Below are 26,134 nucleotides of genomic sequence, written 5' to 3'. Positions count from 1 at the left end.
CATCCCTTGATGCCTGATGAGAGCTCTCTCTGCCTTGAAGGTGCATTCTAAATATTTACAGCCAATCAGGAAAAAGAGAAAAATAGTTATGGGTTCCCATGAGAATGTCTGTCGGATAGAGAAGATGTGAGGGCAAGTTAAGGGGATAAACTTTCAAAATTCTGGAGTTATTTCACCATGTACATTAAAGATCTGATATTTAATGGAATTTGTATGTACCCAAAATCTGATAGGTAAGGTGCTACCTGGAGTATGTTGATAATAAAACACCCAGTGCATGTGGATAATCAATACTTAACATCTCTCTTTCCTTTTTTTCTTCCTGCTTCTCTTTATTTCTTTTAATTTTTATCCCCCCCCCTTTTTTTTTTAATGAACTCAGGTCAGTAAACATCATTAACCTTGTCAGAAAGATGGGAGAGTGGGATAATACCCAAATCCATTACTTGCATAAGCATGAAGTGAACAAGAGACTTAAAAGGAGACAACAGATGCCTTTTGCATAGACAAAATCATGAGGTAAGTTTTCAGCCTTGCTCTGCAGATTAATTTCCACCAACTCCATTAAACCTAATGAAAATCACATGTGTGTTTCTAAGTATTTCTTAGCACGCTTCTCTATTACCTCTTTGCAGCTTCTCCCTGTCACCTTCCACAACTCTTTCGATCAAACCTCCAAGACTTTTCCCAAGAAGCATAGCTTCTAATCTGATCCAAGTTAGTACAGGTAACAGAGTGAAGTGTGCTCCTTTTGGTTATCTCCACATCCAGCTTTCATCATAAATCACAACCGCTCTGAGCGCAAAGCTGTTCAGGAAAGTAAAAGTGTGGCTTATTTAACAGCCAACTTTTGTTGGCTTTGGAGTCCCAACTATTTCTCAGGGTCGGTGTGGTTGCATGGATGTACATTGTTTATTTTCTCATTGTAGCTTTTTACCAGTTTACAATAGGGGAAATGTGTGGGAATGATCTTCATATAGACAAGTCGAACAGTCCTGACCAAGAGATAGTCACTTGCTAATGGGATTGTACCTATTCTCCTATAAAATAGGTGAGATTTCAGCTCAGAAATTTCTGTAAGAATCTCATCCTGTTATGCTGCATCTAACTGGTTATCAGGACATCTCTGAATAACTTTGCCAGTCAGCCAGAGATGTGTCACTGACAGCAAGGAACAAAATGCAGCTTTAGCACAGGGAAATGTTATAATCTCAGTTGATCAGACCGGCATCGGCAGTGAATCAGTGTACTCCTGTTGGACCCAGAGAGTACACATGAACTAAACTTGCTGCTTTTACTTGTAACTGTCCCTAAAAGGGATTAAGCTTTTAAGATCTGGCCACATGCATTTCAGATATTAATATATTCTCTTGGTTCTGTGCCTGAGTAAGATTTAGAAGAATTTGTAGAACAGCTGGATGCTAAAGCTTTAGGGAATCCAGCATCAAAACAGGGCTCACAGTAACCAACATTCTGTCAGCGAATCCTAATGTTCTATATTTAACCTACTATTACGCTTGTGTTTTGTTATTTTTGATTACCTTCATCTCAAAAGTTTGGTTTCTGTATGATTGCAGAACAAGGCAAGCTCGTTTAAGCCTATAAAATTTACCTCACAGCTTTCGTTTTAGCTCACTGTTGATTTGATGGCATCTGAAAGGGCAAATGAGAAAGGGAGGTATTATGTTTCAAGAAGAGAGTTATAAAAGCCTGAACTGCATCCGAAGTATATTTTACTCCTAATAATGGGAACTGGATGAAGAGCATTTAAAAAAATATGAACATGCCCCAACTACACTGGTTCAGAAATAACTGATCTAATGCAGTTTTCCAAAGAATAATTGATATTATATAATCATAACTGGCAGTTTATGTCATGAAAGTGACACTTGACACTTTCCTGCTAACCAGTTTAACATCATCAATTAAAACATCACTTGTGTAATGACATTTTAGTAACCAGTTTAATATCATAAATTATGACATCACCTTCTTTTGTAGCATCAGGGTTAAATAAAAGGTTTTCTTTAGAAAAGTGGAAAAAAAAAAAAAAAGGAGGAAACCTTAACATTGCCATTCATTTTGTCTTTGTAAAAGTTACATGTGTTGTATCCCTCTGATCACTGTCCTCATTAGGGAGGACCTGAAAGCTGAAAAACTGCAAACAAGGGTGAAATAACCAATGGAGAAGAACGTGCTTCAGGTCAGCACAGACAACCCCCCAGTAGACAGTAGTGGCCTTTGCATCATATCAGTGAAAATCATCCAGGAAAGGAGACAAAAGCATGGGCATGCTCAGGGAACCTGATGAACTCAATTACAGTGCAGTAATATCTACTGAGAGATGGTGTGAAAGTTCAAGATTGCGTCATTACCCACCAGTCGAAGTCCTTTTTCTTCAGTGGCTTTGAAGTAATCATTTTTATACTATTCTTTACTGAATGGTCAAATTTTGGTGCTGGAGTCTGGTATGCTACATCCCATCCAGTTAGCACTGGATTTTATGATGACTTCTGATGATTTGAGTCCTGAGTTGGAAAACAGTTCAATTTATTCGTATCTATTTAGCCTCATGGAACCAGACCGGATCCAGATGTGAATTGAGTTCAGAGGATTCCCAATTAAACAAGTGTCTCTATGAATGTGTGTCTTTGTAGGATTAACTGCAAGGAGTAAAATATTTTAAGTATATTGTGTTTTCAGAGATGGCTAAGGGCACATGGCATCAGCTTTGCCCTCTTCCTACCGAGGTCCATAAAAGTGCTATCAGTGACCACAGCTACAAACAGCACAAGTCATAATCAAGCATTTTAAAAATTTTTCCTGCAATTTTGTGTCTTGAAACTGAATCTTTACCGTATTAAGTTGTGCTGAACTCTACTGGGACTCTATCCTGAGATAATGCTTATCTTCTAGTGCCTATACAAAAACTTGACCTTGTACATGCAGATGGTCCCTGTGAGTTCATGTGCTTCTTTCATGGCTTGCCTTCATGTCAGGTCCTTGGTTAGGGTTTCAAAGGTTTAAAAAGTGTTTTCCCCTTGGTTTGAAAACCCTTGGTTTGAAAAGTGGGGAAAGAATCCTAGACAAGAAGTCAAGTTCACATTGTTGTGTATTGACTGGGGCATAGGGATTTCCCTAAATAATCCAGAATAATTTCCCTTTGCTAATTGCCAGACTGCAAATCAATGATATGACAAATGGGTGCCACGTGGCATTTGGACAACTGCTATGTACTCAATCAAGTGTACAGTGCTCAATAGATGCCCAAATACTGGCAAGAAGGTGATAATTCAGTAAGTATGGAAACACTTCTTAAATTACAGGCAAAATTTTAAGCAAATCTATGTAAATTGTCAGTGCATATCTTAGTGGTCTCCCGAGGATGCTGTGATTTACCTACTCTCTTTTCTCAAAATTTTTTCAAAAATTTTTTTTCCCCCATGAATATTTATGTCAATGCCTCATTTGCTGACTGAATTTCCACTCTGCTGGAATTATGCTTCCCCATAGTGCACCCAGGAAAGGTGAGCTGTTAGAGGTGAGAAAAAGAGACTCCATGACCTTTAGGAAATAGCAAGTGGCACTAGATAAAACCTATTCTGTGAGGGGTTACTTATGGATTGGTTGGACATAATTACCAAAAAATTATTATCTCACTGAAACAATTAACTTGTGGAAGATCAGAGTCCAAATTTCCAGAAGCTCTGAACTTTTGCAAATTGACTTAGCCCATTGCCACTCTTAGGCGATGAGGAATTCTTAAAATAGGCATGAGTGATAGATACCACATAATTCGAGTTATGAGTATAGACTTATTTACAGCTGGCATTTTTTTTAAAGTGGATTGTAAATGTTAAGGTGCTAGATTCAATGCTTATGAATGTGTTTCCTTGGTGATAAAGCTTTCACTAAGCAAGTTATGTATCTGTGCTATCTTATATGCAGACAAGAGATGATTCACACTGTATGTTATATGCCTTATGCTTTAGAATTGAATCCTCTATTGACTTACGGCTGAGAAACATAGAAATCAAGTCCACAGCTGGTTCTTCTTAAAAGTGAAGTTTTGGCAAAAGCAATGAAGGCTTTAATGCATTAGAAAAGTGTGCATTTTTTAAAGTTGTTTCACTTCCTATTTTCTCTCTACAAAACTCCCTGAAGTTAGTATTGTTCTTGTGTTTCATCTTGCAGTTTCAGCAGAACAGAGCTTTGATTTTGCATGCCACTCTACTGCCTATTAAATGCAAAGAAGATGTTAATTCGTGGGGGTACACAAGTTAAATAAGTAAATACATAGAATTAAATCCTTCTGGGACAAAAAAGCAATATATCTAATGACGAAGCAGTGGTGGTTGGAAATCTCTTAAGTGGGGACATAGAAATTACTTGCAAAAGGTGAGGTGAGACAGAAAGTCTGACCAAAACCCTCCTTGCACTGACAAATAATGTCACTTAAATTAGAGTGAGAAATGCTGGCCCTTTTGAGGTCAGTGGGAGTTTTAGCACTCTTTCCACTTAACCTTCTTTTGTAAGTAAAGTAAGGGAGAGTTGGTCCATTGGACGTATGTGAGTAGTTACCTGGTCATCTCTGCTTTACTCTGGCCTCCTACAATGAGATGCTCTTGCTTGTCATCAGCTCCAGCACCCAGGAGAGCAGAGGGGTTGTAACACTGAAGAACAGGTAGATACAAAAGATGCAGAAAAAGGGGGCCTGCTGCCAGTGAGTCACTGCTGGTCCCAAAACACCATCCTCCCAGCACACATGACACATTAGTGTTCGAGGACTATAAATGGCATAGGGTTATGTGCATTAATTGCATCATAAAGTAGAGGGGCCCCAAAGGAGACCTGGTCTCAGCTGTGCTATGACTGGGACAAACACTTAATGAGAGATCTTACAAACTCATTAGGCAGGACAGGAGTAGAGAGTATTAATCACCAATCCTCTGTGTTTGAGACTTGAGTTTAAATATGCCCATCGTTTACACAGTCTACAGAGTAAAGGGGAATGGACCAGACTTTTCTGGAGTCCTATTCCCAGTTTCAGGGTCTGACTTTTTTTTCCTTACAGTTTACACTAGCATGAGCTCTGAAGCCACCCTTACTGCACAGAAGTCATCAAAGACATTTAAACTTGCTTTTTATCTCTAATTTCAACTTTTGTTTCTATAGTTTATGTTTTTGAAAGCTGCAGTGTTGTACAATAAAGTGTTAACTGTTCTGTTCCCAATGATTTTCACTTAATTTTATTAAGTAACTCTCTGCTGGCCTTGCATATGCAAAACTGTCCTACGTATTTTTTGAGAATGTTGTTTTGGGGTCTTTAGAACAGTAAAGGTAATTCAAGAACCAGTTCAAGTGGCATTGTGTTCCTGAAGCACAATGGAGAGAGAGACTTTCTGACCCTGCAGGTTTTAAAACCTCTTGTTGGCCACATATGCAAAACGAGCCAGGTGCAGACCTCCTTTGCTACTTGTTTAGCAAACCATAGCCCAGGCTGTGGCAACTTTGTGGAAATATGGATTCCCTGGTGATCTGAGCTCTGTTGGAATTGGTACAGGCTTTCTGTCATCCCTAGATGTAAACTCTTGTGTCACTTACAAAAGCTGTCAAGGGCTGTTTTGGCCTTTGAGGAAACTTTAGAGCTGGAGGATAGGGCTGCCACACCACAGGCCAGCCCTGTAGAAACCCACATGGAGACTACCAAGATTACAGGCTGTAGGGGTGGCTTGATGTGCTCTCTACCTTATGGACATGAATTGTGTAGCACCAATCTGGAGAAATCCTTTCATTGCTGGGTGGGTGTGAATGTAAATGTAAATATAAGGATCTTCCATGTCAGTCTCCAAGTGGACTAACACCCTGCCAATGGCTCTAATCAGAGGCCAGAAGAAAGGAGGAAGGCACATTGCCTCTTAGAGCCCATAGTGATGCTTTTGGATTTGCTGCCATTGTTGTCAGCTTTGGAATGGCTTTTGTTGAAGCTGTTGCCTGGATCCTGAATTTGGCATCGTGTGGTCTTCACTTATGCTGTTTTGTCTCCATTTGTCTTTGGAAATGTCCAGAAGTGGAAGAGGCACCATTCTGTCACTAGTGCCAGGAGCAGAGAATTTGTCTCCTTCGCTTTTGGTTGGCCCTGAAATTCACTTTAATTACTATTATCATTAGATTCTCACTCATATCCACTCTGTCTATTCTGCTTAAATATACTATCTCCAAACATAATAAATCTGGAAAAATGTGCCCATTATTTTTCTTTCTAAATCAAGTCCAAAAAAAATGAACCAGCAGTACAGTTCCGCTATAGCAACTGCTGATTTTGCCACTTAATTTGCTCCCCCTTCTTCCTATTTCTCTTTGTTTTTCCCCATATCTCCAGGATACATAAACTCCCTGTCACTCTCACAGCTCTCCTCAGCTATGCAGCTGCCTGTCAAGGAATACATGGTAAAATTCCTACCATTACCCATTCCTTGCACTCAGACAAGTGTTATGCCAAGATCCACAAATGTGCTTTGCTTGCCTAGATTTTACCCATTCCATGAATAAGTTTGCAGTTTAAGAGGAGACGACACAAAGCACACAAGCTGCCCTCTAGCCTAGAAAATTCCTCTAGAACATCTCCCTTGGAAAATACCTGCATCAGGACAATCAAATATAAATTGATTTGGAAAAATTTGGTTTCACTTAAACTTTGTCTGGATAATGCATTTACTAGAGAGCAGTTTCCTTTGTGAAAACTGTCTGAAAGTGGAGCGAGATGAAAATTACTGTTCCTCCTGTCCCATCCTTGTCCTAAATGTATTGCTGAATAACATTACTAATAGAAAAGGAGAAGAAGACTTTGTAGGTTCCTGAAAGAGTTTGAAGAAGGCAGGTCCCATTGCTTTTTTATTTGCCAATATTCAAAGAAGTGCAGGAACTGAAACATACATTATTGTCTGTATTTGTTGTCAATTTTGTCAATATTTTTGCATGTATACTCAATTATAAAACTGACATGTTTCTCAGGTAGTATTTCCATTATTGTTATTTCCTTCCTCCAGGCTGAAATATTTTAGAAAAAGTTACAGATTTGACAAACAAAGCAATAAACAAAATCAAACAGGGTAATGTTTGCTTTTCTAGCAGGATGCTTTCCTAGTCATTGTTGACATTTCTAATTTTCTTGCAATGGAGTTGTTTAGTAAACCCCTTTAAGTTCTTTCCCAGCCAGAGCCAAATCTCCCAAGCAAATTTCTTCTTACCATTACAATATGATACTTCATGTCTGGTATATCTGTTCCTCAGCGCCTGATTATGAGCTAGGAATTATGAACTAGTTATATTTAAGACTGTAATCTGTGGGGTTTTTAAAGTTCCTCTTTGCCATTCCTCATTTCTGGTCTCCCTACAAAGATCTTTTAAGAGCACCTGAAATCCCACCAGACCCCAAAGGAAGAACAAAGGCAGGTGTACAGGCATCGTGAAAGCCTGGCCATTCCACTAACCTGTGGCTTTGCAGGGAGCATTATGAACACCAGTTTTGATTTTAAAATATGCTGTTGCTTTGGCACTGCTGGAAGGGGGGGAAGCAAGGAAACATCATGTCATTTTTTATAAATATCCATTGTACTTGCACGGATTCTCCATAGTTGATATATCAAGCCTTCACTAACCACAAGATAGATAAGATAATAGATACATCAGTTAAACCAAGTTGAGCTGAAGTGTCTTAGATAATAAAGCTTTGCGTAAATTCTAATTCAAGCAATTTCAGCAAAAAGCATAACAAGTAGCCAATCTGGGGAAAAAATGTTTTTTATTTCAGTACCTTGTTCTTCATAACATCCTTCACAGATGCTATAATGTTATTTTAGTCTTTAGAAAAATATCTAACAACATGATTGTCTCACACCAGGCATAATCCCAGTGGAAATTAAAATTGCATGCATTTTCTCATCACTCTTTATTTAACAACTGGGAGAGTTTTAATATTTGAAACTCAGCAAGAAAATTGTCTTGAAACACAGAGATTCCTTTGGGGTAATTTCACTTTTGTTTTGTGCGAACTTTAACTGAGCAATTTTTTACAGTAATGCGGATCCATGGTTTGAATGGCAGTTAACAGGACTTTCTGTATGTGCTTCTCACTTTACAAAAAAAGAAAAAAAATCACAAAGAACATTCTAATAAAATAATTGGAATCAGCTCACCTTATTAATAAAGATACTCTGTTTCAGATTTTGAATAATTTCTTTTAAACCCCTATCACTGGGTTTAAGGGTGAACCTGAAAGTCACTGTATTCCTGCATGAAAAGCGATACAGTTGTGACGCTTCTCAATTTTTACTTTTTGTTTGTTTGTTTGTTTGTTTTTCTGGAAGAGAGAGGACATCTGGCATGCCCATGACATCTACTTGGTAATGCAGTTTGCTTGACTCAGAGCAGCAATATCCAGAAGGACAGCTCATCTACAACATGAGCTGGTTGTTCCCCTTCAACGAGTGAAGGACAAATGCTTGCAATGCAAAATAACATTACGATAGGCTCTCGCAAGTGGTCATAGGAAAGTCACAGTGGATTTAGCAGTGTTGATTCTATCAGCTGATTTCCATTAGAACCTTTTTATTTTTGCCTGTAATCATCCCTTGGGAGATAGGCTTGCTAGCAAGGCACCATGGCTATCACCTCGTGGCTTCCTATATTCATTATAGCTCATATCTCTTCTGCAGATTGAAGATTCAGAGGTCAATAAGCATCTTTCAGAAACACTCCATTCACATTCAGAGAGGGTGATTGTTGCACTGCCTTGCACTGGGCATCATTGCTTGTTTTCATGCGTTCGACAGAGTAACATTGACACTCCTGTCATTTTGCTTGCACTCTTGAGGTTTCCATCTTCAGCATCTCTGAGACAGAGTGAGACCTGCAGGTCCTTATCAGGAATTTGAGGCTCTTCTCTGAAGTGTTTCTAGAAAATTCAAAACAGCAATGTCCAAGGCCTCTCTTTATGCAGAACTTTACACTGGAGCTAATGCAACAACATTCAAACACAATTTGCTTGTCAGCTCAGGTGGTTGCACACCAATACATGCTCAGATACATTTGTTTTTAAAATTTCACTCGTACTGTAATATTTTAATCTTTTTCTGTGAATCTTAATCATGACATCTTTTTCTCTCATTAAATATCTCACGGGAATTTTGTTTTCTAATTCTTCAACTAAAAAAAGGATACCTCAGGCCTCTGAGTTGTTTCAGAAAACAGGCATCATATCTACCTCTGCCCCCTTCAGCATCAACAAGACCAAGCAGAAACAAAATGTACTTCACGTGCTCTTCTTCTCATTAATCCTGTGCAGAGGAACAAGTGAGTATTTGTCAGACCAGAACATTTATCACAGACTCTGTTTCAATGGCACGGTGAGTACCTGTGGGTAAGTCTGTAAGAGAAGAGAGGTGATGAAAGCTGTTCATCCTCAGACAGTTTTGCCAATCACACACTTTAGGAATCATAATAATGGTCCAAGCGGCCTTCAGATACTTGTGGAGTATTGGTAGACAACAGCAATTCAGTCTTGAAGAGAGTCTGTTGTGGGTGTTTTGCAAAAGTCAAGCTTTTCACCAAAACATCAGATCAGTATCAGAATTCCTAAAAAGCCAGAAGCTTGTTCCACTGTTTTTGTTTTTATGTTTGTTTTTGTTTTTTTTTTTAATTATGCACCTAAGTTAAATACTAAGATTTCAGTAATTTCGTAGTGGATGGAAAGACTATGTTTCTGGGAAAACAAGGCTGTTGGTATACTCACGGTGATTTCTGTCCACCCTTTGTGATCTTTATGCCACAAACAGTGGCACTGAGGTCGTTGTCAGTTACCTGTGTTCAGTGCAAGTGCACCTGGAGGGCACTTTAAACCAACTGTTGTCAAATCTCGAACTGTCACATGGACAAGATGAGCCTTTGGAGCAAAGTTACTCCTACCTTCTGCCCAGGCAACAGGCTCTGCTAAGACAGGGACTGATTTTGCCTTCTAAACCTTTGAAATTGAGTTTAAATTGGTTGAGGCCAGCATTGTCTTTGTTCTGTTTGTGCAGAGCCCACCACAGCAAACACCAGCCTATGATCTAGCTCTAATGTGTTGTGGTGGTGTGGAAGGCCAGATATCCATATCAAAAGTTAACTATTTCTTACTGAAAACCCCTGTCATCACCTTGTACATGTCTGAATTTTGGTTTATGTCAGTCATGGGTGACTCTTTGGAGTGTACATAACTCTCACAAGATCATTCACTGAGTGTGCCAGTTGTTTCTGTTTGCAGATGACCCTGTTAAATACTACACCTCTCACTATCACAATCTTTCAACCCTATCAAAATCCTCATGATTATTTCCTGGAGTTTGTTACTCCTGTATTAGCATGACTGATACAAGTGTATTATTAGATTTCCCTTTTTTAATCCAACCTGAGCACCAGTATTTGAGGAGCAAACAGGTAACCTCACTGATTGCACAAGAAGTTGCTTGTGCACAAGCAGCATTTTATTTCTTATTCTCTTTGGTATTTTAACAAGGGCAATCAACTTATTTCTGCATTTTCTTGTGAGATTTTGCCTTCTGGGTAAAGAGCATCCTTTATCTCTCCTTCTCCCCCTTTTCCCAGACAACCTTCTGCTGTGCTGGGAAGATGGAATGTATCGGTGATATCCCTTTCAGAAAATATGTTCATCATATATCACAAGTATTGTCATTATGATGTATTAATATAATGCATCATCAGAGAGCTGTCAGGGTGAAGATTTATTACCCTAAAATAAGTAATAGTGAGACACTGAGGAATGGGTTGACAGAATTTTTGTTTATTTTTCTAAATTAAGGACTTTTAAAGTAAGTTTTAAAATCTCTTACCTTCATGAAGTAGTAGAGTTGGGAGGGTCACGGAAGAGAGGACTTGAATCAAAAACACCACAACTCAGGAGACCTCATAGAATAAGAATGTAATAATTTTTCTCCCCTAGTAGTTTCTATGAAGTCTGCAAAGTTTAAGTTTCCAGCATGGATGAGAACTAGTGGGCAGCCAAATTCATTTTAGTCAACCTGAACTGGACTTTATTGTTCCTCCTTTAAAGAAAACAGAGCCACCAAAACATGAAGACTTGAGCTAAAATAGGCAAACCGGCTTAAAATGGTCTAAAAATAATTACATTTTAGTACAAAAGGCTATTTCCTTATTCAGGTGTGTCCAGTGGACTTACCATAAACCTGATAAAAATGCCCTGAAGTCAGGGAGAGCTTTTCACCAGGTTTGCACAGACTTTGGATCAAGCCCCTTTTTTGCATCATGTGGTGAAGCCATGAAACTTGGCACATTTATAGCGTTGTAACATAAAGCCATCTGTGTACAAGTACAAACTTTTCCTTATTGCCAAAGTGCTTAATGTAATTACAATCAGGCTTGCTTCCCCTCTGCTCAGTTCATCCATATGCTGAGATGGATGAAAACTTGCATGGTAAAGAATCCCACAGCATCTGAGTTTGCGTGCCGCTTACAGCAGTGTGCATTGCTAACCTTGTAAATCTTAGGCACTTTTGCATTTTAGGAACACACATAAAGTTACAGACTGGCTTACAGGAAAATTGGCAACAGAAATATGCCAAAAAATTCAGCCTGGATTCTTTTCTTGCTAACTAACTCCACACGGCACCTGACAGGAGCTCAGTTGCCCTCGCTTCCCTGTGTAGTCGATGAGGAGTCAAGAGGTGTCACAGAGTTTGGATGCCCAAGACAGGAATTGCCTTCAGGAGGTGACTTTTACTCTTTGATGGCTGGAGAATGAATACAGAGGTCCTGTTTAGCTTGTTCACTGCTGTGTTGCATTAATTTTGAGAGGTGGTAAGCATCTGCTAAGTAGTTGCTTCATCTCAAAATTGAATCTGTGTTGACTTCAACTGTGCTCAAATGCAATGTTATCCCATGGCATTTATTGTATCCATGCATTTCCTGTATCATGATATTTGCATTCAGTTTCTTTAATACTGAATATAATTTTGGTCAGTGTAAGTTAAATACCAAGGTTGCTTATAGGTTAATGAATGCACTGTGCTTGCTGCTGACTGACGTAATTACTGGATAGGTGGTACACTGAACTTGACCCTACAGCCCACAGACATGTACTTGACTTTATCAGCAGGGAGGGCATATCCAAAAGGAATATTAACATTAAAAAGAAACACATGCAGTGGAATGCATTTGCAGGCACAGGGAATAAGTTTTCAGGGAAAAAAATTGCTGAAGGCAAAAGGTGGTTATGCCAGAAAAGTCCACAAATTTCTCTTCCTGAGAGAGAATAATGATAAGCTACTTAATTTTGGTCAATTTTAGGAAGATAGTTTACTTGATTACCTAAAATGTAGGTGTGAAATGAGTGCCAAACTTATGCAAATTACCTCTACCTGTAGTCCTTTAAAAACTCAGCTGCTATCAATATAAGAAAATCCTTTCCTCTTCCATAAACCTCAGAATGGTTTAATCATGTATAGTGACACAGATACATTGGCTCAAGCCAAATTTATTTGGAGATGTTATCAGAAATGGGTATGTGCAGATGCTCATAAAGCACCTGCACTTTGCAAATGCCAAATAACCTGTTTCTGCACTTAGAGAAAGCTTTACTGGCTCTTCATTAGGCTGTGTAGGTATGTGCTTATGGTTAAAAATGCAGTCTTCTGTATGGACACTATATCTCCATCTCAAATCTAGCAGAGATTTGCTTTTCTAAACTGAGATTTAAGAAAGGCACAAATTTTGAATAGTTGTAACCAGTCAAAAATTTTCACAGCGTGTGCTTGTGATCAACTAATCTGATTAATGGAAGAAGGGGGGGCCTGATCCTCTGTCAGAGGGATGAGCTTGTAGGATCACCTTATGAAACATAGGAAGATTTGTGTTAGTATCTGCAGTCTGCTGATAATAGTATATTTCCTAATTTTGGGATGCCAAAAGAAAGGACTTCTGACTCAATATGCAAGTGTTAGGAGGCAAATAATTCTTTCATTTGAAGATTTCTATGGGATGTTGTCACATATGCTACAAATCAGAACTTTAAGTGTTTGTGGTGCATAGATGTTGGAGTTATAAGGGGTTTGCCCAAAATCCTGCCCCCTCTGTGAGTAGGGTTTCACTCAGATTTAGTATTAGTCGTGGTTGCTGCTCAGATCACCAGTTAAAACAATCTTAGGTCAGTACATTTTAAAGGAGGTAAAACATCTTGAAGAGACCATATGAGATCTATCACAGAAAACCACTGATAACTCCACATCTTATTAGCTTCAATTAAGTATTTCCATAGGGAATCATGGAACTGTTTAAAGTCATGATGACACATACACACACTTTGTTCCATCCAAAGAAATAATCTGTTTTCCAGATTTCCAAATAGCCAAGTTATTTTGTTATTGTTTGGGGTTGGTTTTTTTCCTCTGCTTTTAAGAGAAATAATTTATAAGAACTTATCTTGAGCTTGCTACAGATTTAAAAGGAGAAAAAAGTTTTCTTCTGTCCGACTTTTAAATTATATGCATGACCAAAGATAAATATGTTTTTTATTTATAACTGTGGATAGATGCCAAACAAAGCCTTTGATATGACACACCGCTGCTGTAGTAGAGGAGTACTTAAAACAGTTCCAGTCAAGTTAGGCCCCAAGACTTTTCATGCAACTTCATGCAAAATGGCTAAGACCTTTCATTTCTTATTTCTTTTCTTTCCTTTTGAACATCCTCAAAGGTTAGAAGTGCAACATGCTTAGAGGATGCCAGGCTTCTTCCTGTCAAGCTGAGATGGCCTGAAAACCACATTGAAACACGGGGAAACTGCAGCTACCACAGATTGCAGATGAAGGTTTTTTTCTTTGCAGGCCGTAGATCTCTCCTGCCCTTCCCTGCATGGTTAGTAACAGCTAGATGAAGGTTATGGATGGAGACTGGCAAAGCAAAGGATTGGTGTGCTGTTTTGAGGCTGGGATGAATGGCCTTTGACAATACTGCTGAATAGGAGTACTTGTGGAGCTAATACAAACAGTTTGTAATTGTCAGAGCTGAAAAGTTAAAACATGGTTATAAACCGTGCCTAGGATCAGCTTATGTCAGCTTTAAATGATTTAAAAGTCTAGTGTCTGGAGCTGCATCTTACTTGCCTGCAAAACTCCTTAAAGAAGACTTACAGAATGGTATAAGCATGTCTCTCCTTTCTTGTGTATTTATTGTGAAAAGTAACCCTTCGTTTAGCTGACAGGAGACAGGTTTTTAAGACAGATGTGAAGCAAAGACTTCCAGATAAGTCGAAAAATATGGAATTTTCCAATTTAAATACAAGGAGACAATTGCCTGGTAACAGTAACTTTTAGAAACTACTGTTTTCCTTTGTTTTATGCAAGGAGAGGCTATGAATGGTTGGGTGCTGATGCATCTTGGGCATATGGTGGTTTTGCGCTGTGCCAGGCTTGGAACTTGGTTTTACGCGTGGATGTGAGGAAGGCCTGTAAAGGATGCAAACTTCTCTGAGAGAAGATAAGGAGCAGAAGAAAGCATCCTCTGTTACCTAGAGCCTGCCATCATTAGGCCTGACCCTTGGTCATTATCCCCTGGTATCTGCAGCAGACAATGACCTTTGGTGACACTGCACAACAGCATGCAAAAGAAATGCCTTCCTTTGAATTTTGGCTCCTGAATGCCAAACGTAGGAGCTTCTTCCCCATGCTGTTTCCAGCCTTCATTTATGCAAACACATGTCCAAAAATTTAAATGCTACTAAATAATGCTTAGCAACACTGTTTGGGTACTGAAGAGGTTCTAATCTAGGTTCTAACTTTGCTAGAAGTAGCTCTGTCTTCCCATCATCTGAGAGTCTGGAGTAGGCTGGAAGCAACTAATTTACCATGTAATAAGATAGGTTCCTGTTGACACAATTCAAGGGCAAAACTATTAAGTCATTAGGGCTAATGTTGTAACATTCTGATACAAAGGCATGGCCTGGGCCTTTCAGATGTACCTCTGACCTTTTGAGGATTAAGTTTCTTCGCAGTTTATTTTTGGTATTTGGAATCTGTCTTTTTTTTTTCCTTCGGCTTCACAGGCATTGATCTTTGGCCTTGTGCTAGTACAGCTTGTAGAGTAGCATCTGTAGTCCTGATTTGTCCCAGTTTTAGCAAAGAAAGTAAGGACAGAAAAGTCAACACATTCTTAATCCCGCAATACTAAAACTGCATCATGTATTCCTTGGCTCAGCACTGCCCATGTCACAGCTTGCTTCAAAGGACTGCTGGTAAAAGCAATCCAGGGAAATAGGGGTGGCTCTCAGGATTCTTCCACAAAATAGAGAAGGTGACAATTGCTTAAAACTATCTAGATGTCATTTAAATAGATACAATATAAATGTGTCTTGCTGCAGCCTTCTGATATTTTGATAAAATAACTTTTCTCAAATCTACTGGCATTGCCAGTAACCAGATGATTATTTCAACCATTGAATTCTGCAGCTCAGCACCAGGTCTGCACTTGTTTCACTTCTGTTGTGTGGGCAAGGGAAGTGCAATGGGAACTCAAAACTCATCCCGCTGTCATACTTACTATCTCTCAGGATTGGTTCACTTAATGTCAACTTCATTTACTGCTGATATTTTTGGCTTTATGCTTTTCTTTTATGAGTCACTCTCTGAAATAAGGAGCCACAAAGTGTTCTCCCCTGGACCTGTGCTGGGTTGTGTATCCATTTGCCACCACTCAGAAGGATAACTGTTCTCCAGGTGAGAACAGCCTTACCCATAGACAAGCTTCATGACCTTCATTGTAACAAACCTTTTTTTGTTTTCCAGATGCATGAAGAAACCAAATCAAAGGACACCTCAAGCTGTTGAATAAGTCTGGTGTCTGAAACTTTTGACCAAAATGTTTTAGAACACAGACAGGCCAAGAACTTACTTCAAGGCCTGAGTGTCGTTGCCAGAGCTAATCACAGTAAGACGTATTTTAACAAGGAAGGTTTATTTTGCATGATGCTTTTGTTAATTATATAGGAATGCATACAATACTGTGGAGCATTTAACAAAAAAATTTGAGAATGTTTTAAATTTAATTTCTAAGTTGTTTTTAAGCCCATATTGCTTATGCATGTAGCTTGTCCTTTTGAAATGCTGGAAAGGGTTCTTCCTCTTGAGGAAGAATTAGCAAACTATTCTTTACAAAGAACATTGGGAAAGCAAGGAATCCGATGAGTTTATGGCAATAAGATGTGGAAAGCTATATTTCATTAATTTATGAATTTTATTTTTGCATTTTTCTTATTTTATTTTTTCCCTCAGTCTTTTTAAATATGATGGTGATTCGGAAATGTATTTCATGAATTTCTGTTCGATTTTATTTTTGCATTCAGTGACTTTAAGTACAACAGTGATGGGGGAAAGAGAAGTTGCAGCAAAAAAAAAAAATTCTGCTCCTAAGACTGTACATGCCAGCATAGGTCTGGAATGGATGCTCATGGCTGCATTAATAAACTCTGACTGTGGAGGTTTCAAACATGAATTCTGACAGACCCTTCACTATGACAATACTAGTGGGAGTCACAATAATATCATCTGCTGCTGAACATCGCTAGTATGTGAGCACTGTTGTGCCAAAGGTTAATATGCCAGTTTTATTTCCTTCTCTCTACAGCTATAATTTAAATGAGTTGCACACATAAGTGATGTTATATGCATAGGGTTTTGCATTAAGTTTGCTATGTCAGATTTGTTTATAAAAATCATATTTTGAACCACTTGCCCAGGGGCTCCGTTCTGGGGAGCTGCAAGCTGATTTCTTTTAAAGAGGCAGTTTTCATTTTCCGTGGATTTTCAGTAGAGATTTTGGAACTCTGAACAGGGAGCTCAGTTTTAAATTCAGCACTTGCCCAGGTTTACAATTAGGTTTAATTACTTAGCAACAGAGAGTCTAATCTAGTTTTACATGTGTGCCACATGACCCTTTCCATACCTTACTGGGATTGGAAGGGCCCCCTGCCTCTCTTGGGGAAAATTGCTTCCAACATTTTGGAGACCGTTTACAATGTTTTTGTTCTTATGCTGCAAAGTTAACATTGCCCATAAACCTAATAGTCACACAGTAGTTAATAAGGGGCAGAAAGTTTTATAGTCTTTTCCGCAGTTGTTAAAAATCCTGCTACTGTAGCTCAGTCCCAGCCACACAAAACCTACCAGTTGTGAAAAATAGGATGCTCTATGTGTTGGTTTATTCTTGGAAACCAATGGAAGAGAGGACCTTTCCTGAGCATCTAGCTGAACGTAATGAACTTGGGGATTATTTAAATTGCTTGGCTTGTAATATAAACACTCGAGGGCTTGCCAGCAGTGTACCTTCAGGATGTGTGACTTTTCTAAAAAAATCATTTGGGATTTTTTTTTTTCACAACCCATTGCAATTAGTGGCACTATGGCAAAGGATGATTTATTAAATTGCCTTTCAGTTAGAGGAAATAGAAACCATTAATGATGTTGCACACGCATTTTTAGTCAGGTTCAGCAAGAATAATTTTCTAGCTGTCTTTGTATGTTATGTAAACTAAGAACATTCCCAGGGTACCAGCTGGATCATCCTTTGGGCCCTGTAGACCTTCAGAGTGGTTTTGACCTTCTCCTGCTGGAAAAGATGCTGTGGAAATGAGGTACTTCTCGAAGTTAGTGAGACTTCCAGACTCAAACATGAACTGAAATGGCCTCAGATGCAACTAGGCATTGACTACTAGTACCCCTTGGACACACACTTACTTCTGTTCCTTTACCATGTGAACAGGGAGCAGGGAAGGCTAGAGCTGGGACAGAGTGGTCCCTGGAATAAGTGGCAGACAGGAACAGCTCTGATAAGAAACAGTTTAAAAGTTTTTCTGAAAGGGAATTTTCAATGACTCTGTTAATAACTTAACAGTTACATAAACAAACAAACAACGACAAAAACTTGCAACCATTAATAATCCAGAATATTTTTCTCAGAAGGTACCTGTTCTGCTAGTACATGGAAAACTAGTATAGAGATTAGTACGCAGTAGTGAAGAGTGGAGGCAGAGAGGAATAAAAAAAAGCTTATTTTTTTAAAAATTAAATACTATGGACACCATGAGCTCTTAAGCACAATGATACTACATGCTGTCTAAAAGAGCAGAGTTCTAATTACTTGGCTGCCATAACTTTACTTCAGTGCTTAAAATGTGATTTCCTTTAGATTTCGTCTTCTGCCTGTCTTGCCTGGGATTGCAGATCACTTTCTATTACATTTCTAAAATGGATTTTTCCACAGATTACCAGCGTGTACTTTGTTACTTACAGCTTAACATTGTTCTCCCCTGCCATCTCTGAGAAAAAGGATGTGGGTTATCTTGGGTAAGCTTGGCACTACCAACACATTGCGTTTTGCATCCTCTGAAAACTGTGTGCAGTCGATGGAGTAGGATTCTGCAGGTTTGGTGCTCAATTTAGTGGGATTTTTAGATGCAGGGAACAGATAGTTTAACAATGAAGGGTGTGAAGGGTGTGATGTGTTAGTGGTGGGCAGATGCTTCAAGGGGAAAAGCCCATGAACAGGGATAAAGCTCCACACTTACTTCCCTGTGCACTGTGCGAAAGTGTTACCCAAATACCATTCTATAATAGAAGTCTAAAAAGGAAATGGTACTATTCATTAAGTAATTTCTGACCCATTGCCTGACTACACTACTGGATTAATTTTGAAGCACACATATGAGAGTACCCTTGTAGTTATCTGTCTAAAACTACAGCACTACCATTTCTGTGTTGGTTTGTAAAGAGTGGTTGCATAAAACTTTATCAAGATGCTTAATACACTGTGCCATGATCTCCTTGGGCTGGAAAAATAGCATTGCAGTGGTTGCAATGCCTTCAAGGTCTGGCACACTCCGTGCTCTGGACGTGATTCTGCACGTTTGAAATTCCCATAGCTGGCAGGCTGGATGCTAATGGAGTGGGAAGGGATAGGAGGTAGAAGCAGGTCCCTGTGCCTAACTCACCCCACACAGCCTGGCTTCCTTGCTTTTTGGGGCTCTGCACACCTGGTCTGGTGCCAAACACTTTCTGCTCAACCATAGGGGTAAGCCAGAACATCCTCTTTGTTGTCTTGAAGAAGCTGTGGGGAGAGCAGAACTCCTTCCCTGACGTGCTCCTGGATTCCCTAAAACTATATACAGCCCTTCAGTACAGGTCTGTCCCAAAGGTACAGTCTGCTGCTGTCTGACAGGCTTCTCCTATCAAGAACTCAAGTGTTGCTCTGAAAAAGAGACTTGTCTTTGTCTGGTAAGTTTGTTCTCCTTGATCCCAAAACCACTGAAATCAACAGTGTTTTGAAGTCGATTTCCACTGATTTCCATGGTCTGGAGATTAGATTTCACTGTCTTTTCAGCTCTGAGTCTCAACAGTTCCTGACTGCCTCAATCTGGATCTTTTTTTCCCTCCTGCGGGATAAAAAGATGCTATTTAACATGACGAGGTCTAAATAACTGGGCACTGTGCATGGAAACTACAGCTCTATTGTCAGCCTCATTTCACAGGCAAGGAAGCTGTATCTGAAATCATACCTCCAAATTGCAGCAAAGCCGAGAACAGAATCCAGCTTTCATTCTGTAGATATCCTACTATAAGGAAATATTTCAGCCTCATTTTAATTCACAAGTATTTCTAAATATCCTCCCTTAGCCATAGTCTCTTGCAAATGCGGCTGTGAACTGGAAATGTTTCGTGTTCATTTTCCTGTTGCATTGCTTTTTTTTTTTTAATTATTTTATTTTCCTTGTTAGTTGCAGTCATTAACAGTTTGTGAATAAATCAATTATGGGTAAAAATATACTAATAGATAATAGAGCTTTTCTTTTTTTTTGTGCTGATTGAGGTAGAATAGTACAGCAAAAATGCAATGCACTGGTATTTTCAAACTGAAATGCAGTATTTTTTTTCCAAAGCTGTGCTGACTTACAAGCCTACAACACTCATAACTTTGACTAAGAATTAGGCTCCTTAAAAAGCAGACTGAGACCCCTCTCAGATTTTCCATTACTGAGGAAGTATCTTTAGTTCGGCAACCAGTCAGGGGAGGCAGTTAGAGAGCTATATTGTAAGTGACACTTTAGAATCGTAGTTTTTTCAGTATTTATCAACCGTTGTATTTTCAGCTTGAAGGTACCAATGTTTTTGTGTCACGTAATAAATTACAGAATGTTTACATGCAATTAGGTATGTGCCTATGGAGGAGAAAACACCGGGAAACAGGATTTTCCAGAGGCAGTAGCTAGTTCAGAGGCCCAGAGCCACTGCAGTAGCTGTTGTCAGGGAGGACTGAGTGGCAGTTCTAATTACCAGTGTCTACACAGGTTTCTCATAGGAAGATACAAGCTGTCACGATCCCTTGCCAATCACACGAGAACTGACCTAGGGAGAACATCAACTGAAGGTGAGTGTACATATCCAATAAATCCAGTCCCCACTGCATTAGCTTATTTTTAGGATTGTCCTGAAAAGACATTCAGCCTGTATCATAAAACCTTCAACTGAGCAGAAAATACACAGAATGATGATGACTTTAAATTTGGGTTCTTGCCCTCTGGGGCAGTGCTTCAGATACGATTTGATAATGTACTGAATGCTGAAGGAACGTAGAATCTCGAGATGAGTTCATAAAGAGAAAGCATTTCTGCAATGTCGGTGCTCTCCTAATCAAAGGAAGCGAAATAAATTTTATCCTTAATTTTACTGCAAATGTTATACTTAATTTGCAGTGAAACTGTGTTTTCTATGTAAGATATTTCTCAGAAACAGAATGTTTAAAGTTAGCACATAAATTCATGCTTGCAACTGATACACCTTTTTCTGATTTTTTTTCACCTTCTTCCATTGAGTGTATTACAGACTTGTTCTTGAACATAGTTTAGACAATACATGTGTCACAAGCAATGATGAATCAAAGAAAGAAAGCATCCAGAAAGGGAAGTTAACTAGACAGGTAGGACCTCATCAGCATCACATTCTGTTCCATAGCTACAATAACAATAATTGAGTCAGACACATGGATTTTTAAGTGCCTCTTAAAGAGGAAAGTTAGGAGAGACACTGTGGAAAGAAAATTATATACTGAAATGTGGCATCTCCGTTTTGCAGCTGCCAACCTTGCTCTGTCAGTAGCCACAGCTGTTGCCTTTTCTTCTAAACTTAGCAGGGGATGGGTAAAACTAAAGAGAAGCAGGGCACGTGCTTTAGCTGATAAGGAGGTGTGGGTCCAAGTCCCTCTGTGTAATCAAAGTAAACCTTTAATAAGTTTGAACTCTTGAAAGAGAGGTAATTTATTTTTGTGTTGATAGAAGCTGACACCAGGGAGATGTGTACCTGCCTTGTGGGTGGATTCACTCTCAGGATGTTCCTCACAGCCCTTCCTGCACCACTGAGGTTTTCTCAGGTTCTGCTGTTTTGCCACGTGTTTTGTCCATCTTGGGCAGCACATTTGCTCACTGTCAGTTTTCCCACTGCCTGAAGGAGAATATTTGTCCAAAAAAGGAGGAAATCTACTCTCTCATTCTGCTGCTGATTGAATATGGGCTTTTAGCATGTGGTCCTCAAAACTAAAGTAAAACCTGGTGGATTTCAAATCTTGAGTGCTGAAAATACAGGCTTGTTATATCAGAACTTGATGTCATTCATACCATGTTTCAGTAAAATACTACAATACTCTCACTGAATTTGTGTGGCTGTTTATTTTTGGTTTTTTTTTAAGCGTCAGCTTTGGACAGCATGAGTCTAAGTATGAATATTTACTTCTTTTTTTTTTTTCTCGCCCTTGGGTTGCAGAAGAAAATGTGGAGACGTGACCTGACATTCAAAATTAAACACTAAGACTGAAACGAATAATCCACCACTTGTGATTTACTTTTTCAGTATTTTTTTTTTTTTAAAGCCAGTTCTCTGCTCTTTGATCTGCTGCCTTGGGATTTCTGAGTGCTTTATCTTTCCATGTGACAGTCACCTGCCAGTGATGATTTCGGTAGGTGAACAAAATGCTGATGTAGATAATGGAAGACATGATCCTTTCCCCCATTCACAGTAGTCTGAAGTACTCTGGGTCTTGGCATAAGATCATGAAGGGTATTTACGGTGCAAAGTTCTGCTGATGTAGCACGGGAGGGCTCTCTAAGGTCGCCAAACCTGGTGTGGTTTTGACCTATAAGAAACAGTCCTGGGGCAGAGTTACCTGCTGAATGAACTTCAGCTCAGGGGGATGCAGCTGGCTCCTTCCAACACAGAAGATGGGAGTGATTTAACATGAGATGTGGATAATCAGGAGAGAAGTGGGAATATGACTGGCTGACAATAAGAGATACAGCCTGCACATCCTATGGGTGAACTTCACCGGGGGATAAAATCCTCTCTGCACCAAGCAGGAAAATGCATGTTGATGGTGAGCCACTGTATGAGCCACTAACTGTGAAGGAGAGAAGGTCCTAAGGAAATAGAGGAAATGTGGATGTTTGTGTCATATACAGAAAATTTGGCCTGGCCTGCATGCCAGATGATATCCTTGCATCTGGTGAAGCTGAAGATGCTGAGAACAAGGATAGGAGGAAAGGGACCATACCCCAGTTAGATCTATGCACAATGTGTAGTTGAATGAAATAAAATATATCTTGAAATATGATTGATGAAGACTAGAGCTCATAACTCCTGGGGTAATTTTGTCACTTTTATCTTCAGGGTGGAGATCACTACATGCCAGGCTGCATTCCTTCATAGCATCTGAATCATTCTTATTGTCTCCACAAGCTGAAAATGAGAAACAGACTGGCAAGAAAGTTAAAATTTTCAAGGTGGATGGAGCAGAGAACAGCCTTATTTGTTTTGTTTGGGGTTTTTTGTTTTAAGATTAAGTGTTCCTGTTGCATTTTTGCAGACAATAATACACTGGATTTTATGATTCCTCTATTTAAAACAAAACTATGGTTTCCTAGATTTAAAGAGAAATGAGAGCACCTGAATAAAAGGGCTTACTTCAGTGCTGTCTATATCCACCCTGGCTTTCCGTGAGATGCACGAGGGAGAAATATTTCCAAGGCACCAGTGGTTGCCATATCCTGTATGCAAAAAGATTCCATAAATGTCTGAAAACAGATGGAATGCAACTTTGGAGGAATAAATGGATTTTTAATTTTCTGAACATTTTGGATTCCATCTGGTTGAAGTAACTAAGTGACCTACTAGAATACTTTTACCTTTCTTGTATAATAGATAGAAATACAGCTTGCATTGCTATTGACTGACACATTCCCCATTAATAAATGGGGTTTACATGCTCATACATTTGCTTATTTTTAACTCTTTTGCCCTGTGTGTCAGGGGATACCTGGTGCACTTCTTCCTGCATGTCAGACCTAGATGCTGGCTCTCTCTCATGATTTGTCCTTGCAGCTGGTAAGGAGGAGCTCTAAACCACCTGCCTAAGCCCACCTGTCAGTAGTGGAAGCCTAAAGAGATAACACACCTTAGACTTATCTCCTTTTTTATTTTTTTTTTTTGCTGCAAGCATTGGCACAGGGCAAAAAGAAAAATAAAATGCTCTTAATTTCCTGTCTTGCTTAAAGGGAAAGAGTAAGAATGAGTAGGGGCTTTTTGTAGAGGTGCTAATAAGGTGGATTATTTTCTGTTTACTGTTTTTTGTTACTGCCATTTAGAATGTTGTTAAATGAATAAGAGTAAATACATGTGTGTTTTTTAAACAGGAAATGAGCATTTCTCTACGAGTAGGAAACACAGCCGACTTGAACTCACAAGAAAGAAGTCATAAAGTATATTACTCTCTATAAAAAATGGAAGACCTCGTTATAGAAAAGACACCATTTTTGTGCCTTTCACTTGTTACCTTTCCCTGCTTCAGTAAAAGGTAAAACCCAAATCTGTTCACTCCCCTTGAGAGAGAAAATGAGTCTTTTAAATTACTAATTTTAAGCCTGTACTTAAAGTTGCACTACTTATGAGGCTGATTATTTATGATTTCCATATTGCCATTCAGAAACTTGTACTGAGAATAAGTATTTCCATGCTGATAAGTTCATAAGCAATAGTTAGTAAGATATTGTCAATGTGTTTGGTATTAGTTTTCATATTTTTTGGCACTTGGGAACATTTCTCAGGGTTCTTGCTATGAATATGGATAAACATTCCAAAGAATGGGGAATGACAGCCCCCTTTTTTTTTTTTTTTTTTAAGGGATGGTAGTGAGACTGTTTTCCCTTTCTGGAAGCAAGTATATTTGTGTTTCATTAAAAGCTGTTGCATTTTAGGATCACAAGTTTCAGTCTAGCAAAAAGCCTGAAATCATTGAAAGATTTCCCTTGTGCCTGAGACATTATTGCTATGTAAAGAAGTGTGCTTGCTGGGTCCTTAATAGGACAAAATATAGCATTTCCACTGCAAATAACCTCTATATAAAAATCTGGTCACCGTAACCCCATAATTCAAAGTAGGCTTTCAGGCTTTCTCCCTGAAATTTGTGATTATGAACTTCTGAGGGCTGGCAAGAACACACACTGGTGCAAGCCAGCAAAACTCCGGACACAGTGCAGTCGTGTTTTGAGTGTCTTTTGCTGGGATCCGGGAATAAGCTTGCCTTGTATGGCATTGAGACAATTGAATTCTCTTTTGCATTATACAGTTATATAATTACATTACTGTCTCCGAAGCCTTTTTGCCCCCATAAATGATTAAAACTGTTGTTGCACAAAGACTTGGGAGACACATGTAAAACTCCTTATACAGAATGTAAGTGGCTGAAAGACTCACCAGCTGCCAGCACTGAGGATTTGCTGTTTCATGATTTTTCTGAGAGTTTAGAGTGTTCTAAAGAGAAGTCTGTATCCTGCTAATAGTACTGATCACATGTTCTCTCATTTGTATAATTGAGAAAATTAACAATATAATGAAAACAGCTCCATCTAAATAAGTTCTCTACCCACAGTTAATAAAATAGTACCTGTCCGCAGAGACCTGGAATTTCTCTGCAAATGCTTTTAGTTAAACAAAGCATTTTGTGTACCTACAGTAAATGTGATATTTATTTTTTCATTATTCATGAAACAACTTTAATGTCACTGCTGATTTTCCTGGTAGGATGTTCAGCTCCAGCATACCAGAGCTCATGCTGAGCTGTAGCTGAAGATGTCATTCACAATAAACATGAGCTGCTGTGACAATACGATGGCAGAAGGTGAAGAATCTCTTTCCTTGTGCAAGGGCGTGCATGTGTCTCTCTCTGTGTGCGAGAGGGAGAGAAGGAAAGAGATTTGATTGTGTTTACAAGATTCATCTGTGACACAGCAGGTAGTAGTCACATTGTAATAGTCACCTTAACACAGATAATTTGATTTTCAACCTGGTTATCATGCATTTAGACATAACGATACGTGAAAATATATGCTTTAGAAGTGCATTTTAAACAAGGTTGCACACTTTAAGTGGGAATATATTAGAGGTAAGCATTGATTTTTGCAATTCCTGGAAAGCATTCTTCAGTCTATGTTACTAGGAGGAAATTACTAGGAGGAAAGCAAATTCTGATGGATAAATCTCAGGGACTGCTACCATTTTTGGGCTGAACTCAACAGGATGGGCCTCCCCAAATTTGACATCTCTAAAACTGTACAAATTTCTCCCATTTGAAAGCTTCAGGTACTAATAGAATTTCACTTCTTAGTTTCAGGTTGTCTTCTGACTGGAAAATAAAGAGTCAAAAAGTCCTGTGGCCTTTCTGCCCATTACACTGCAGGGAAGACAAACCGCCTGGTCATAGGACGAATATTGTCTTGGGTCACCATCAAGATCCTGACCTGCCTAGCTGATGTGACACAAGGAAAGAGGTATGTTGATGTTTGTCAAGAGCAGAGCCTCATTACTGCGTCCTGGAGTAGCCTGAGAGATAAGGGGATCTATCAGCAGTTTAACACACTCACCTTCATGCAAGACAAAAAAGAATCTGCTGTTTGCACCGTGAGATTTCAAGCTCTATTTAAATCTAAAGACTGTGGACGTGGTTGGGCATGATTTTGTGAATCACCTAGAGCA

The 26,134-nt window shown here is 39.1% G+C and overlaps 1 long non-coding RNA gene across 1 annotated transcript; it reads left to right on the top strand.

The window, feature by feature from the left end:
• Positions 1 to 21,972: 21,972 nt before the first annotated feature.
• Positions 21,973 to 25,923, top strand: LOC108499192. Its single transcript, XR_001875455.1, has 3 exons — positions 21,973 to 22,067; positions 23,797 to 23,957; positions 25,767 to 25,923. It is a non-coding gene; the product is annotated as an uncharacterized LOC108499192 (long non-coding RNA).
• Positions 25,924 to 26,134: the final 211 nt, after the last annotated feature.

Source organism: Lepidothrix coronata, unplaced genomic scaffold (assembly GCF_001604755.1).
Source record: "Lepidothrix coronata isolate B3197 unplaced genomic scaffold, Lepidothrix_coronata-1.0 Scaffold71, whole genome shotgun sequence".
Classification (NCBI taxonomy): Eukaryota; Metazoa; Chordata; class Aves; order Passeriformes; family Pipridae; genus Lepidothrix; species Lepidothrix coronata.
This window is presented reverse-complemented; position numbering and strand designations above follow the sequence as displayed.